A 17,680-nucleotide genomic window follows, 5' to 3' on the forward strand; every position below is an offset into this window, starting at 1 on the left:
CGCGTTAAGGGCGGTCTGAATTGCATTCCCAGTTCAGAACCAATTTTATCGACATACAGAAGCTCAAATAAAAGATGGAATAAGTGTTCTGTGACCCTACATAGGGTTTGTTTCGTCACTAGAAATAAATAACTAGTATAAGAAAGGTTACTGTTGATAGAGTTGCTACGGGTCGCGACTCCTGACTTTATTGTGGTTCAGCCAAACGTCTACTCGGTAGAGAAGGAATATCATGTTCAAAATGAATGTCAGACCACAATGCCATTATATCTTCTTCACTGGGCGTAGACAGAAGAGAACAGAATCTGTCTCTCCCTATCAAAAATCATCAGCAGAAGTTGGAATCGAACCCAGACCATAAGTATATGAACCTAGCATCAATCCAAGAGACCCCCAAATTCTCTTCTCGATCACTCATTTTTCTATCTTAACAATGTTGCGCCACACTGGATGAGAATTCTGACACACAGACTCCCTGTAGTGGTTTGCAGTATGTTCAGGACATTCATTTACTTGGTTGACCGAATCGCCATGAACTAGCTGCCTCGGCTACCCAGTGCATGCATTCGACTCCATTTTGTAATCACCGAAATAAAATCACACAACTGACACCTATACAGAACTGCCAACAGTGTAGGATGCAGAAATTTAAATGGGAAGTGTTCCTTTCGACTTGAGCTACTCTATTGCGCTGTCTGTTTGTTAAAAGCGTCGTGCAGTGCCAAAGAAAAGCTGTAACTGTCTGTCTCTCAGAAGTCTAGATCCGGCCATATGCATTATCTCACAGCACTGGAGGCATTGTTGTTGAGTTCTGGAGGTGTTGTATCTATGTGTCAGCTAGTGGCGTAACTGTAAGCGTGGCGCACTGTTGATAAGACGTCGCGAGTTTGGGTACATTCACTGCTACATTTTTTAAAACGCCATACTGCTGTCTGCTGAAGCTATCAATCTAATGGAACTTTGAACATAATTCCCTTCACTTCTCAACCCAAAATAGTCGCATGTGGAAAAAGGGCTAACTTCTGCGACATTTTGCTCTGTTCAGGTTTAATAGATGGCCGGGCTGCAGATGCATCTCGAAACTTTTGTATTATGTTTGGGGAGAGCGCATCGTGCCAAAATACGTCAGAAAAGTATTTTCTACATTAGCTGTCGTGTGGCACTGGCATTTTATTCTTCATCAAACCTTGTTTGACAGCTTTAACTCAGAACAAGTTTTCTACATGCATGTAATCAATAAACTGCATGTGCATTTTCAGACTGTTATAGATAACATCCGAGAATTCGCATATATCGTTGATCGTTAATTTCATTCTCATGTTAACTAATGTTTTAACAACACTAAAAGAAACCGTACGAAAATTGTGCACTGTATTATAAGAAATGAAAAATAACTACCCACGATAGCCTTACGACGAAAGTCTGTTTCAATAAAACTGAGTATTTGTACACAAGCGTGCCTCTATCGGCACGAATTAGTAAAATGCTAATCACTTAGATTTCGATTGGGTCCGTGTTTGATTGATATGCTGTGTCCTACTCAAGTGGTATGGAAATGTGGCATTTCATAAATAAAGTTATGTATTCCTAGAAACCCAAAATTTGCTTGTCAGCAGCGGAAACAGGCGTTACCTGTTGTGCAGGATTGTAAGTTTTGCACCATTGCACTATGAGCCGAAAGTATTTTCTTGCGATTTCCTTATCGATGTGTGATCTGACTGCTTGTAGCTCTTTCACAGAAGGGATAAAATCGTTACAGCAAGACTGGAACCGCAAACCATAACAGACACTTTCTCACAGGTTAGCACACTTCCACAGAGCTAGGGAGGAGGCATGCATCTAGGTTTCCTCTTACGAGACCAGTAGTGGTTAGAACTCGTAAACCGCTGTTTAAAGGACGAGATTAGATGCGATTTTCACGTGCAACGATTTTTCCTGGGCTGAAAACCGCAAATTTACAATCTTTTGTTACAGCTCAAGCGTTAATAATAACTCAGATTATTCAATGGAAATGACTGGAAAAATCAAGTGAACTTTGAGGCTTAATTCCATGCACACCAGGAAGTAACTCGTCGATCACAGACTTGCCAAATATAATACCTTGCCTTGTTGCCAAATCTCAGTTACATTAATTACTAGCAGGAAGAAGACGAACCGATGTGATCCTACAGTGGGCTGGGAAGTGACCATAGCTGACGTCTCAAAGACGCGGTGCTACCGCCTGCAATGCGTAATCCGTCTGATTCACATTTCTGTAACTGGGTTTAGGGACTGGAGCGTAGTTACTAATAGTTACTAATACTACTCAAAACTGACTGCAAACTAAGCTTCATAAATCAGTAACTCTCGTAGTTGTTTTTACGTATCTTTCGTAAGTGTACTCAAAGCTTAGAAAATCATTGACGAACGTTTTCGTGCCTCGCCGATAGTCCAGCACAACAAACAAATAAAAATAAAAAAAGACTGTGTGTGTGTGTGTGTATGTGTGTGTGTGTGCGCGAGAGATAGAGATAGAGAGAGAGAGAGAGAGAGAGAGAGAGAAGAGAGATAGAGTGAGGGATAGAGATAAAAATAAAAAAGAATGAGAGAGAGAGTAAAAAATTGTTGCAAAGAAACTGAATCATGGTATGTAAAGAAATGTTTCATTAAAATGACACGTTCCGCATCATTACAAAATGTCGTATTCATGATCTATGGAACAAGTATTAATCTAATCTAATCTAATCATATCATATTGCATACTAGTCATGAAGTGGGACGAATTACAGAAATTTTCGCCAATATCAGTAAACGAATCTAAACTTGAAAATAAAAGACGACAGTTTTGTAATAAACCGGGACTCCTGTAAAGACCCTTTCGTCCCTGTTAACTAACCACGAAAGATGGGAGATATACCTCCGTTCAGAAGGAACAAAGTGTTCATGCATTTAAAGATGAAGCGCATGATGTGAAGTTCTGTGACGGAGATACGAACTCAACACGCAATAGGATTGTTAACTAAGTAAAATCAAATGTTACGTATCGGTTTTTCTTACCAGCTGCTAGATGTTTGAATCTAAAATAAGGATACAAATTTTTGTGCCTGAGCGACAATCGAACCGCACACCTACCGTTCTTCTTTATCATCCGCGAACATAGCTTAAGTAACACTTGCTTACTCACCAACAGTAAAATGTGTGCGTGTTTGACCAGTAATAACGACACCTATTGCGATTGTTGGCAACACATGAACAGACATTAAAATGCACGTTAATTTTCTCTAGCAGACTGGTATGCACGTGACAGGGCTTGAAATGAAATCATGAATATTTTTGTACTGGATCAGTATTCGGACCCACGTACTTACCTTTGGAGGAGACATAGAGAAGATTGCAGTCTTGGGAAAAGGAACGAAATGATTGAACTATACTGTTCCGAGAGATTCAGATCTTCGAAAGATGGGATAAGAATTCGAATCACAGTCCAGCCCCAAATATTTCAACGTCTCTAGTTCAATCGAGTACGAGAAAAATAAGAGTCCTGTTCCTTTAAATGGCTATCGTTTCATCAAATAAAATAAAATTATCTAATGTAAATAAGAGGGGCGATTAGAGGACCTGCTAGACAGATGCGCTATGTGGGTTGCATTCGAATCAGGCTAAATGCAATTCAGGTCGTTCGGATACTTTTGAGCACGACTGTACATGGTGGACATTATATTGTAGGACAGAACCGAAAAACGTTTACATCCAATGTACATGGTGGGCATTATATTGTAGGACAGAACCGAAAAACGGAATAAATACAATTGTCTCCCTCCCCATATCTGGGGATTGCTCTAGAGATGGTTTATTTGTAAATACCAAGTCAGTAATATTTGAAAAATATTGCGATTCCAGACCGCTATGAAATATTTGTTACTGACACTGTGGTCGTGGTTTCCCCCAGTTACAAAAATATTAAACTTCAGTAACGTTACACAAGAGACTGGAAAGCTTATAAGGAGACCTATGCACGCTGTGACAGGTAAATTTTTCACTATTATACCTGGGTGGAAATACACAGCGAACTCGATCAGTAGCTGGAAAACCGCTGTCAATTAGATGAGAGACTTACCACGCGTGATAGCTCATCTGGCAGAGCGGAGGAACCTCATGACCAAGCGAAATAGAGACATGTGCGTAACAGTGTACTGAAAGCATTTGGTAAAATCCTTCTCAACCGCTGTCCAAAACTTAGGGACCTGTATCTAAGGCGCACAATTCCTATCAACGGCACCCTGATGCGCCAAACGAGCTGAGGTGCCTTTGGAGATCTCACAGGCACCCTCATGTACGTTGAGTGTACCTCTAACCGCTCTTACACCGAGAGCTGCATGCGAGGAACTGTCTGACGGTGCTCTAGGTGATGAAAGGCATGCACCAGATTGCATAAGAGGTTCCTGCACTATTCACCAAAGTAAGCTGTTGGCACATACAGGGTGAGTTAGGAGGAAATGTATATGCTTTGAGGGATGACAGTATTAATGATTCTGAACAAAAGACATAAAGTAAGCTTATGTCTTTTCTTAAAAGTTTTCGACGAAACTAATGAAGACAATGTGGTAGAGAGCAAATGCAGTTGATAGTGAATGAAACACTGTGATCTAATATTTTGTTCAATTGTGTAGATTTCCCTATGAAAGATGTTAAAAACCCACTCGTCAAGTGCAATGCCGTTTGCAGGTCTTGTAGATAGTTGCTGTGTTGCCGACCTGAGGTCATTCTTTTTACTTGAGCACATGCTTGTAAAACGTGAGCGAGGAGGTCCTCCTTTGTATCCACTCTGCGCTTGTTGACTTCACTCTTGAGCTAACCCCAGAAATAGTAATCTAATCGGGTGACGTGGGTGTTCAAGTCATGAGGCCATGGCAACCGATCCAACGCTAAGGATACGTTCCAATGAGTCACTGTATCATCGGCCGTACGGAATGAGCACGAGGTCCCTCGTGTTAAAAGTACATAAGATGTCGTGTTGCTAACGGAATATCCTCCAAGTATTCCGGTAACGCATTCTGAAGGAAAACAAGATACTCTGCTAAGACTGTTATGTAAAACAACTGGACCCATGAGCTGGTCATCAATAATATAGCATTGAAATGATCAGTAAAGTCAACACTACATAGCCTAATGTCCCTTTGATTGTATTCGCACTGTAGTGGTGGACCAATAGGGGGGTGGTGGGGGGGGGGGCGGCTGAGGGCGTGGCCTACCCCCCGGCCTTGTGGTCCTGAGGGGTCTCTAAATCTCGAAGGCCTAGAGAGTTGGAGGCCGCCCCCCTCCATTCCACCCACCCTGCCCCAGAACCAAAGCGCTTTTACAAGTAATCAGATCCTAAACAAGGCCAAAATATGTTCATTAAATAAGAGGCAGTTTGCAGTTCGAAGTCCGACACGCAAGCAAAATATGAACGTAGGTTCAAATAACTTAGGGGTTTGCTGCCGGATGACGTCGTCGAACACCGCCGATATTTCGACAGGAGCACACCCTGCCATTCTCAAGGCACAAATGCAAGGAAGGAAAAATGTACAAGAAAATTTAATACCTTGGTTCATAGAGCAGAAAGGAAGACACCACACACAGAACAAGTGTCAACACAACCAAAGAAGTCCGCCGCTCGTGGTCTCGCGGTAGCGTTCTCGCTTCCCGAGCACGGGGTCCCGGGTTCGATTCCCGGCGGGGTCAGGGATTTTCACCTGCCTCGAGATGACTGGGTGTTTGTGTTGTCCTCATCATTTCATCATCATCCAGGAACGTGGCGAAATTGGACTGAGCAAAGATTGGGTAATTGTACGGGCGCTGATAACCACGCAGTTGAGTGTCCCACAAACCAAACATCATCATCATCACAACCAAAGATAACCAACATCAGAAATATCGATGGTTACTGTTAATCAACAGGTGAGGTAGCACTAATTCTGTCCTTCTGTTTTCTGATGAGAGACAGAGCAGCATGTAAACAAAATCCACCATCTCTGTTAATAAGGTTGCTTGATAGTCTGATTTCAACAGCTTCCTTAATAACACTATCCCAATAGCTTGACGTGCAAGCCAGAATCTCCGTGTTGTATTCCATAGGATGACCGGTGTCAAGGCAATGTTCTGCAATAGCGGATTTGTTCGGCTGTTGTAAGCGTATATGACGCTTATATTCAATACACCGGTCTTCCATGGTCCTGATTGTCTGACCAATATATGATATGCCACAACTGCAAGGAATACGATAGACCCCAGCCTTACGCAAACCAAGATCATCTTTTACGGACGCCAGCAGGGTCTTAATCTTAGAAGGTGGTAGAAAAACACATTTCACATCATATTTCCGCAGAATACGGACAATCCTGTTGGAAATGCTTCCTGCGTAAGGCAAAAAGGCCGTAGACTTAGCTGCCACTTCGTTGTTATCATCACTCACCCGTTGCACAGAAGGCTGATGGCGCAACGCACGTTTGATCTGCCTCTCACTATAACCATTCTGACGAAAGGTGACTTCGAGATGTGCAAGCTCAGCCACCAAACTTTCAGGGTCTGAGATAACGTGGGCCCTGTGAACCAAGGTGTGAAGTACTCCTTCACGCTGAGCTGGATGGTGACAACTATCAGCTCGCAGATACAAGTCAGTGTGAGTGGGCTTCCTATAAACAGAATGTCCCAACGTACCATCAGTCTTCCTTTTGACCAACACATCAAGGAAGGTAAGGCATCCATTCTTTTCCACCTCCATAGTGAACTGAATATTCGGGTGGATTGAATTCAGATGTTCCAAAAACCGGTTCAAATTCTCACTACCATGAGCCCACACAACAAACGTATCGTCTACATATCTGAAAAAACACGCAAGTTTCAAGGTCGCTGACTCCAATGCAAGTTCCTCAATGACAACGGACTTCACATGGTAACTCCATCAGTCTGTTCGTAGTACTGACCATTGAATAAAAAGTAAGTGGAAGTCAGCACATGTCGAAACAAATTTGTTAACTCGACACCAAACTGAACCTCAATTAGCTGCAGCGAATCGGAGAGAGGAACACGAGTGAAAAGAGAAACGACATAAAAACTGACTAAAATATCAGTCATTCAAACGCAATCCCTGCAGTCGACGTAATAAATCTCAAGAGTTCTTAATGCGGTGTTCACACCTACCTACTAGTGGGTTCAACAACCTAGCAAGATGTTTAGCTACACGATATGTCGGAGCACCAATATTAGAAACAATAGGCCTCAACGGGACAGCCTCTTTATGGACCTTAGGGAGGCCATATAATCTAGGTAGTACAGCACAGTAAGAATTAAGACTCTTGATAGTCTCCTGTGGCAAAGAACTTTTCTTCAGCAGGTGGACTACAAGTACCGTTAAAAACACGCGCGTGAGTCCAGTGAAGAGCTTACCAGCACTTTATTAATTTTTTAACTGAAGACTACATTCTAAAAAGTACTTTTTCAAAGATTATACTCGATTATCATGTAATTTGTCTTATCGACATGAAAATCCAACTATATGAACTAGAGGATATGTTAAAAGATATTCAACAGCAGCTGGAAAAAGATGGGCCGCATATTGCGTTGTTCACAGCGGTTATGACAATGGCGCGTTTGTGGAGGAGTAGAATGAAAAATTCGAGAAGTCAGTACAAATACTCTGTTCAGTCCCTGTGCTAATCATTCCTCTAAGCTTTGCGGAATTCATGCATTCTCATATGTTCACTCTAGCGTCACCTGTTTTGGAACTGTAGAAAAGCTACAGTCATCCATCTCGTCTTCTACAAATAGATGGGGATTACCTGTAAAAGAAACCGGAAAAAAGATTTAAACAGTTGTCTGAAACTCTCTTGAGTGGTAATTACAATTCAATTATAGTCATAAAAGAAAGAATGGAAACCATTGTGAGCACTTTGGAAGTTATGCAAGATCCACCTAAGGCAAACCTTAATATTAGATCAACAGCAAGCTGGTTCCCTCAAGCTATACAAGGTGGCCGGCCGGTGTGGCCGTGCGGTTCTAGGCGCGTCATCTGGAACCGCGTGACCGCTACGGTCGCAGGTTCGAATCCTGATGTGTCTGATGTGTCTGATGTCCTTAGGTTAGTTAGGTTTAAGTAGTTCTAAGTTCTAGGGGGCTGATGACCACAGATGTTAAGTCCCATAGTGCTCAGAGCCATATAAAAGGTGTTTGGAAATTCCCATTACAAATTTCTAAAACTTGCAGAGGAGAGTGAAAGCATAATATCTTGAAAAGGAACTCTGTACGTTTCCGTTCTACGACGGCTTCAGTTCAGTTCAGAAGAGCTCGTTTTAAAAATGGCTCTGAGCACTATGGGACTTAACATCTGAGGTCATCAGTCCCCTAGAACTTAGAACTACTTAAACCTAACTAACCTAAGGACATCACACACATCCATGACCGAGGGACGATTCGAACTTGCGACCGTAGCGGTCACGCGGTTCCAGACTGACGCGCCTAGAACCGCTCGGCCACACCGGCCGGAAGCTCGTTTTACTTCCGAGTTGTGTGGTTGGGGAGAATGTGATCAAACCTAGCCACTAAATTACGTAAAGCACACAAGTTCTGTTACTAATTCCGTAAACACTACAGGATTTGACTACACGTCTGTTAACTTATCTCTGTAACATCCTCATCAACAAACAAGTTAGTATTCGTAAAAGTGTGGCAACATGACTCCAAGTACGATGTAAACACAAGCTACGTGATTTGATAGCAGACACATTCCATTTTCCCTCGCTGCGAAGCTTAGAGTAATAGCGAACAGGCAGCTTTAATTCCACTAGTCGGTGGCCAGAAATTAATGGCGAACGCGGCGATTTACGTGCGTGACCGTATCAAACATTACGATATGCGAACTCACTCTGAAATTAACACTGCACTCGTGTTTATAACACAAACCCTCTGCAGACACACAAAAACATGCAATTGCAGCAGCATTAATTTAAAAGATGGAGATAGTTTAAGTAAAAGAAAAATATTTACAACTAATGATGGGTCAACAAAGCTACGTACACTGAAAGTCAATAGTTCACTTCCAGCAACTTTATTCATGTAGCAAAAGTTAAGGAAAGGGAAAGAAAGAAAACAATTTTATAATGAAACAAACAAGTTAGTCTAACTGGGGAGTGCGCATAGCGATGCAGTTTATCTGTTCATTTTTGGAGGGTCGTGTAGGCGTGTCGAGACGAAGGAGGATGCTTGTGATGTAGATCAGTGGTTCCCAACATAGGAAATTTTCTGAGGGATGAAAACCAAACGATTCGATTCTATTTCAGTCAGGAAAATAAATTATTTTCAAAAGATAATTACTATTACTACAATTTTGTAAGACTCTAATATTAATTATATAACATATCACTAATTAGTCTACTTTTTCTCAGTTATTTGGATTAATACGATGGAGGTTACAGGTTCCCCATATAGTCCATCCACTGCACACATATGTTGTGCTTTTTTTCCGTATATTGCTGATGGTAAAACCGAGACATATTCTTAAGAAATGCTAAATATCTCAAGAAAATGTGTTCTCCAAGCTGTAGACAGTACCTACAGTAGTCCAGACATTGCTTCATTACTCGCTTCGAAACAGATAAATGAATTAATTGACAGCACGACACAGCAGTAACTACATAAGGATTACTATAGTGCCGTACACATTATTATTATTGTTGTTCTTATTATTATCATTACTGTTAGTGACTGTGGTCACATACAAAGCATTAACAGCCTGAAGTCTTCCAATTTCTGCCAGAGCAGAAGTTCAAATGGCTCTGAGCACTATGGGACTTAACTTCTGAGGTCATCAGTCCCCTAGAACTTAGAATTACTTAAACCTAACTAACCTAAGGATATCACACACATCCATGCCCGAGGCAGGATTCGAACCTGCGACTGTAGCGGTGGCGCGGTTCCAGACTGTAGCGCCTAGAACCGCTCGGCCACTCCGGCCGGCCAGAGCAGAAGTAAGGGGTGCCGCAACAAAATGATTTAGGAGAAGAAAGTATAGTGCTGACATTTTAACTTAGTTCATTGTAAATGGGACTGCAGTGCGTAGCTCAAGCAATTGCGGCAATGGAGAGGAGTAATGCACTGGAAGCATGTTTAGTAATAAGTGTGTACCTTCACTGTGGATAGCTAGTTTTCTTTTCTGAGATGGAGTTGGGGGTAGCACATGCGATGCACAAAGAATTCCTTCGTCATTCATTCTAAAACACATACACACACACACAAACACACAAAACTAAATGTGAATACGTCTTTCACCATTTTAAAAATAGAAGTGTTCCAAGAAAACTGTTTCGTTCCACTGTTTAGTGAGGTGCTAAATTTGGTGATAATGTGGGGGAAGGGGGGGGGGGCAACAGGTGGCAGGTGGAGGGGTAGGGCAGGGGTACTAGCTAATGTCTGATTGCACTCAGGTTTAATGGTCTAAGAACGGTTGGGAATCTGTTGCAGATAAAATTGTTACAGTAATTCGTTTGTCGTACTTCTATAGCGAATTATGCAGGTGAAGTATCTTCTCGATTATGCTGCAAAGTGACATTTAACAGCCACTGGCTGGGTAGCCTTTTTGGTTATTATCTGCAGGTTTAGCTAAAAATGGCTCCGAGCACTATGGGACTTAACATCCGAGGTCATCAGTCCCCCAGAACTTAGAACTACTTAAACCTAACTAACCTAAGGACATCACACACATCCATGCCCGAGGCAGGATTCGAACCTGCGACCGTAGCGGTCACGCGGTTCCAGACTGAAGCGCCTATAATCGCACGGCCACAACGGCCGGCCAGGTGTAGCATATGCACGTTTATTACTTGTTACGCACAGTAATTTCTCGTTTGAGAACTTTATACACTGTCCGTGATAATTTCCGACACCGATGTAATTGTCCGTTGCGTTTGCATATGACTACCGCTATCGTGAACTCACACTCATTACAAAGCGTTCTTACACCTGATGTACAACTGTAATTACGTTCAGCGCTTCAGTTAAGGCTTCTAACACAGTTCGTTAAGAATAAAAATATATTACACATTTTATGGATCCCTGGTAGTCGCGATGCGGTTAAATGTGAAAGCAGTTTCACTCAGACTGTAGCAGTGACTATAACGCCTATTCGGGAAAGCATTCTCAGTAGCGGTTGAGACACAATCCCTTTAGTAATACTCAAACCGTACATTCTTTCTGTTTAGAACAATTTTTTTTACATAGGCTTTCGCCTGTATTGTCACACTTACGATACGGATGGCTCTAAAATGGATTTAGTTCACCGAAACTAGTCACCATTAAGAAATTAAAAAATACTTATTAATGCAACTTATGACGGAGCTACAACCAATTTTTTCAGATCAAATCATGGTAATGACACATTTTATAGCGGAAGCTATACTGTTATTAGAGCTGGACAGAAAGAGATGAGTACTGTAATGTTGTCATTTCATTGGGTCATTCACAAGAATTGTCAACTTGTGCCTTAGCCCCACTTCTCCCTGCTCTTACGCTGTGGTTGAGGAAAGGCTCTTCACGCTGACGTGTGAACGGCATGCAGAGTAGCTTTTGTTCTCAAAGAGAGGAAGATCCAAGGTCAGGTTCAGCGGCCAAGAGTCGAGATTGCTAACGCGAGCGTTCTCGAAGCCGAAGCTCCATCCCTAATGACCCCGATGTCGTCGGAACGTTAAACTTTAACCTTACTTCCGCAGAGGTGGAGCCGGTAGCCTAATGAATCCCTCACTCCTCAGCGCGCGGGTCGTAAAACGCCAGGCCGGCAGCTGCGCCGGCAGCTGGCTCGCCCATAACGAGCTGCCCCCAGATCGCGTCTCGGCTGAACTGTGCCGGGCTGGCGGAGCCGCTGAGCTGCTGTGCGGCGCGGCGCGACGCGATCGCGGCGGTAACTGCCGGGCCTCGCCGCTGCGCTCGCCGAATCAATTAGCGGCCGTGTTCCGCAGCTGCTCACTCATTAGGGGCCAGATTAGCCGCCTCGGGCCGTTATTATTAACTGCCGGTGGACAGCTTTCACACGTTCCGCGCGGCTCACAAAGACCCGGCCTCATCTGGCCACGCGCCGATGCGTCCGAGCGTGCGCCCAGCTCGCGCCTGCTGAAGCGCGCCCGCGTAAGCCGTCCCGTCCGCTCTGTGCAGCGTCTGTAGCGGAACGCCATAATACATGCTCCGAGAGCATAAGCCTATACCAGCGAGAATCCTCTTACAAAGAACGATTTGATGACTCTTCTACAAACAGTGCGTATCTTTATTTCTTAACAGGTACTAATCTTATGACATAGCGTTCGGAATAATACTTTTCATAAATTTGTTTTACACTGAGGTGACAAAAGTCATGAGACAGCTATACGCACATATGCAGATGGCGGTAGTACTGTGCACACAAAGCACACTGAAACGCCAAAGAAATATTCAAATACAGAGATATCTGAACAGACAGAATAGGGCGCTGCGGCCGGCAGTTGTACTCTACAACCTCATCCCCTTCCCCCACCTTCTCCTTTTCCTTGAACACATCCGCACACTATATATTGCCCTCTCCCTCGATAACCCTCACCCCCTGGTGTCTCCCTTCCTCTCCACCCCCAGCCCGTTGCCGTGCCTTCACCATTGTATCCCACCCTCTCTCCATCTCCACACCCTCCGCCTCAACTTCCACCATCTACCCCTCCTGGATAACGAGCTTCGCCCTGACATCTACCCTCCCTACCAACTCTAACCCCATATTCCTCCTGCCTCCTCCTCAGGGCTCCCTCTCCTCCCACTCCCTTCTCCCGGGCGGCTTTCCCCTCCTCCTCCCCCTCCCTCTCTTGTGCTCCCCGTCAGTGTCTCTGCACTCCCTCCTTCCTTGTGTTCCCTCTTCCTCTCCTGCTCCATCTGTCTCCTGCGTCTTGCTGCACCCACTGACGCCCCTACACTTTTCATCCCACCCCCTCCCCTGCTGCACCATGTTCTCCCCTCCTTTTCCATCCTCTCAGGCCTCTCCCTCGGCAGGTCCCACCTGGCAGTTTTATTCTTCATCGTGTGTGCTCCAAGTGGGTTTAAATTGTGTTGTTCTGGAGTCTTTTTTAATACTGTGGCAACTTTCAACCTGTGTGTGTGACTTTGGTTTTTTTTGTGTTCTACAAATCGCCAACTGTGTTTTTTAACTTTATATCGACTTTTTTAACTGTCCCCTAATGAACGTCTCCATGTCAGTGTATTTTTACCTCCCTTATCTCCCCTTACTCTGTTTTATGTCCCCCTTTTTTACCACCTCATATGCAACATTTTATTCTTGTGTTAGTTTTTATATCACTCGACTGAAGAGCGGCAGATTGTGCCACTGACAGCCCTCCCCTGCCCATATGTGACAGGGGAATGAAATCACAATAAAGAAAAAAAAATGGTGCAGTTATTAGATCGGTTACTGCTGCTACAATGACAGGTTTGAACGTTGTGTTTTAGTCGGCGCACGAGCGATGGCACACAGCATCTCCGAGGTAGGGATGAAGTGGTGATTTCCCCTTATGACCATTTCACGGGTATACCGTGAATATCAGGAATCCGGCACAACATCAAATCTCTGACATCACTGCCGCTGGAGAAAGATCCTGCAAGACCGGGACCAACGACGACTGAAGAGACTCGTTCAACGTGAAAGAAATGCAACCCTTCCGCAAATTCTTCAGATCTCGTTACGAGGCCATCAACTAGTGTCAGCGCATGAACTATTCAGCGAAAAATCATTGATATGGGCTTTCGGGGCCGAAGATCCATTCGAGTATCGTTGATGACTGCACGACACAAAGCTTTACACCTCGCCTGGGCTCGTCAACACCAACATTAGACTGTTGGTGACTGGAAACATGTTGCCTAGATGGTCGAGTCTCGTTTCATATTATATCGAGGTGATGGACATGTACAGGTATTGGGACAATCTTCTGAATCCATGGAAACTGAGTGTCAGTAGGGGGCTGTGCAAGCTGGTGGAGGCTCTTTAACGGTGTGGGGCGTGCTCATTGGTAGTGATGTGAGACCCCTGATGAGTTAAGATACGACTCTGACAGGTGACACGTACGTAAGCAACCTGTCTGGTCACCTACATCCATTCATGAAACTTCCTGGCAGATTAAAACTGTGTGCCAGACCGAGACTCGAACTCGGGACCTTTGCCTTTCGCGGGCAAATGCTCTACCATCTGAGCTATCCAAGCACGACTCACGCCCCCTCCTCACAGCTTTACTTCCGCCAGTACCTCGTCTCCTACTTTCCAAACTTTACAGAAGCTCTCCTGCGAACCATGCAGAACTAGCACTCCTGAAAGAAAGGATATTGCGTAGACATGGCCAAGCCACAGCCTGGGGGATGTTTCCAGAATGAGATTTTCACTCTGCAGCGGAGTGTGCGCTGATACGAAATTTCCTGGCAGATTAAAACTGTTTGCCGGACCGAGACCCGAACTCGGGACCTTTGCCTTTCGCGGGCACGTGCTCTACCATCTGAGCTATCCAAGCACGACTCACGCCCCGTCCTCACAGCTTTACTTCTGCCAGTACCTCGTCTCCTACTTTCCAATCTTCACAGAAGGTCCCGAATCCGAGTCTCGGTATGGCACACAGTTTTAATCTGCCAGGAAGTTTCATATCAGCGCACACTCCGCTGCACAGTGAAAATATCATTCTGCAAACATCCCCCAGGCTGTGGCTAAGCCATGTCTACGCAATATCCTTTCTTTCAGGAGTGCTAGTTCTACATGGTTCGCAGGAGAGCTTCTGTGAAGTTTGGAAAGTAGGAGACGAGGTACTGGCAGAAGTAAAGCTGTGAGGAGGGGGCGTGAGTCGTGCTTGGATAGCTCAGATGGTAGAGCACTTGCTCGCGAAAGGCAAAGGTCCCGATTTCGAGTCTCGGTCCGGCACACAGTTTTAAACTGCCAGGGACTTTTATATCAGCGCACACTCCGCTGCAGAGTGAAAATCTCATTCTGGATACATCCATTCATGTCCATTGTGTATTCCGACGGACTTGGACAATTCCAGCAAGACAATGCGACAACCCACACGTCCAGAACTATTAAAGAGTGACTCTAGGAACACTCTTCCGAATTTAAGCACGTCTGCTGGCCACCGAACTCCGCAGATGTGAACATTACTGAGCATATCTGCGATGCCTAGGACTCTTACAGCCCTGCAAAACTCATTGTGTCAGTTCCCTCCAGCACTACTTCAGTGTTAGTTAGGTCCATGCCACGCCACTTCCGTGTGCTCGCGGCAACCCTACACGATATTAGGCAGGCTCTCCTTTGTATAAAAGGGCAGTGCATTGGCGGAGCTGTCATCTGTACTAAGGTGATTCATATAAAAAGGTTTCCGACGTGGTTTTGGCTGCACGACACGAATTAACAGACTTTGAACGCGGAATGATACTTGGAGCTAGACGCATGGAACATTCCATTTCAGATATCATTGGTGACAACCAAATTTCAGGCATTGCCTCTCACCACGGACGGTGCAGTGACCAACGGCCTTCACTTAACGACCGAGAGCAGCGATGTTTGGATAGAGTTGTCAGTGCTAACAGAAAAGCAACACAGCGTGAAATAACAGCAGAAATCAATGTGGGACGTACGACGAACGTGTCAAGACAATGCGACGAAATTTGATGTTAATGGGCTATGGCGAAGATGACAGGCAGAGTACCTTTAATAACAGCACGACATAGCGTGCACCATCTCTTCTGGGCTCTTGATGATACCATCCCAGACGACTGGAAAACCGTGGGCGGTCAGCTGAGTCTCAAATTCAGTTGATAAGAGCTGTTAGTAGGGTTCGAATGTGACACAGAAGCCATAACGCCACTTGTGAACAAGGTTTTGAACAAGCTGGTGCTGACTCCATGTTGGTGTGGGATGTGTGTACTTGGGATGGCATGGGTCCTCTGGTCTAATTGAGCCGATCGTTGTCTGGAATTGTGTTCGGCTATGAGGAGACCAATTGCAACCATTCATAGATGCAAATAACGATGGAATTTTTATGGACGACAGTGCGCCATGTCGTCGGGCGACAAGTGTTTGTGATTGGTTTGAAGAACATTCTGGACAGTTTGAGTGAATGATTTGGCCAGCAAGATCCCCAGACATGCATCCGATCAAACATTTATGGGACATAATCGAGAGGTCAATTCGTTCACAAAATTCTGCACCAGCGAAACTTCCACATTATGGACAGCTAATAGACGCAACATGGCTCAATATTTCTGCAGGGGACTTCCAACGATTTGTGGAGTTCATGTCACGTCGAGTTGCTTCCCTACGCTGGTGACAAAGAGGTCCGACACGATATTAGGAGGTATCCCGTGACTTTCGTCACCTCAATGTATTAAGAGAGCGTATGGCATTGGTGGCCGGGAGACCTCTCGCGGGGTGATTCGGCCGCCGCTCCACAAGTTCTTTAACGCCACTACGGCGACTTGTGAGTGAATGAGGATGAAATGATGAAAGATACACAACACGCAGTCATCTCGAGGCAGAGAAAATCCCTGACCCCGCCGGGAATCGAACCCGGGACCCCATGCGCTGGAAGCGGGATCGCTACCGCAAGGATAGAGAGGGAGAGAGAGAGAGAAGTGCTTACATGGTTATGCACTACTGCATTTTAAAATTACTGTACCACAAGGGACAGCAAAGAATGTAATTTAAGTTAATGTGAGTGTATACTACCCTAACAAGAATACAAGAATACAAGATTGGCTCAAATGGCTCTAAGCACTACAGGACTTAACATCTGAGGTCATCAGTCCCCTAGACATAGAACTACTTAAACCTAACTAACCTACGGACATCACACACATCCATGCCCGAGGCAGGATTCGAACCTGCGACCGTAGCATCAGGGCGGTTCCGGACTGAAGCGCCTAGAACCGCTCTGCCGCAGCAGCCGGTTACAAGATTAAGCATTTACGTACTCAGGGGGTACAAGGAATGCGACATACAGAACACAGAGCTCCTGTCTCTACCAGCAAAGAGGTCTGTTACTTGTCTGGTGGTTGAGTCAAACTATCGTTTGACAAAAATTATGCTACAAATGATCAATCTACGCAATCATATCGCAGAACCAGCAATAAACTAAGGGAACTTGGATGACAGATATGGGTACAGCAATAATGCTGCTTCAGTTCTGTGCCAGAGTTTATCTGTTTAGTGGCTGGGGAGTAGTGGCATGCCAGTCTCTCACCATTCATCGGTGGGAGAGCTGGAGAATACGCTGCGAAAGCAGCAGTAGAACACCATATGTATCGAGGTAGGTCAGGACAGCACCAAATACGGTCTTACGATATCTTGTTGAAAGATATAGTCACGGATGCTGCAAACAGAGGGCATGGCGACTGGTCTTAAGACGTCTGAAATGTAACGTCAGGGTCCAAATTACATGCTATACAAACCAGCCCTGGTCATGTTGTAGACCCAATGGCACCTCATTCCATCACACCACGAGTTGGGCCCATATGACTATGACGAATGCAGTCTGGCGACGTACGGTCTCCTCGGAGCCTCAACACAGCATAGGTCCAGCTTGACGCCTTATGCAGCTTATGGAAAGACAACACCTAGCGACCCCTGTATCCAGTGTCGCCGTTGCGCACACCGCTGCTGGTGGGATGTCGCATTAAGGGAAGCCACAAA

This window comes from Schistocerca cancellata, chromosome 6 (genome assembly GCF_023864275.1).
Source record: "Schistocerca cancellata isolate TAMUIC-IGC-003103 chromosome 6, iqSchCanc2.1, whole genome shotgun sequence".
Classification (NCBI taxonomy): Eukaryota; Metazoa; Arthropoda; class Insecta; order Orthoptera; family Acrididae; genus Schistocerca; species Schistocerca cancellata.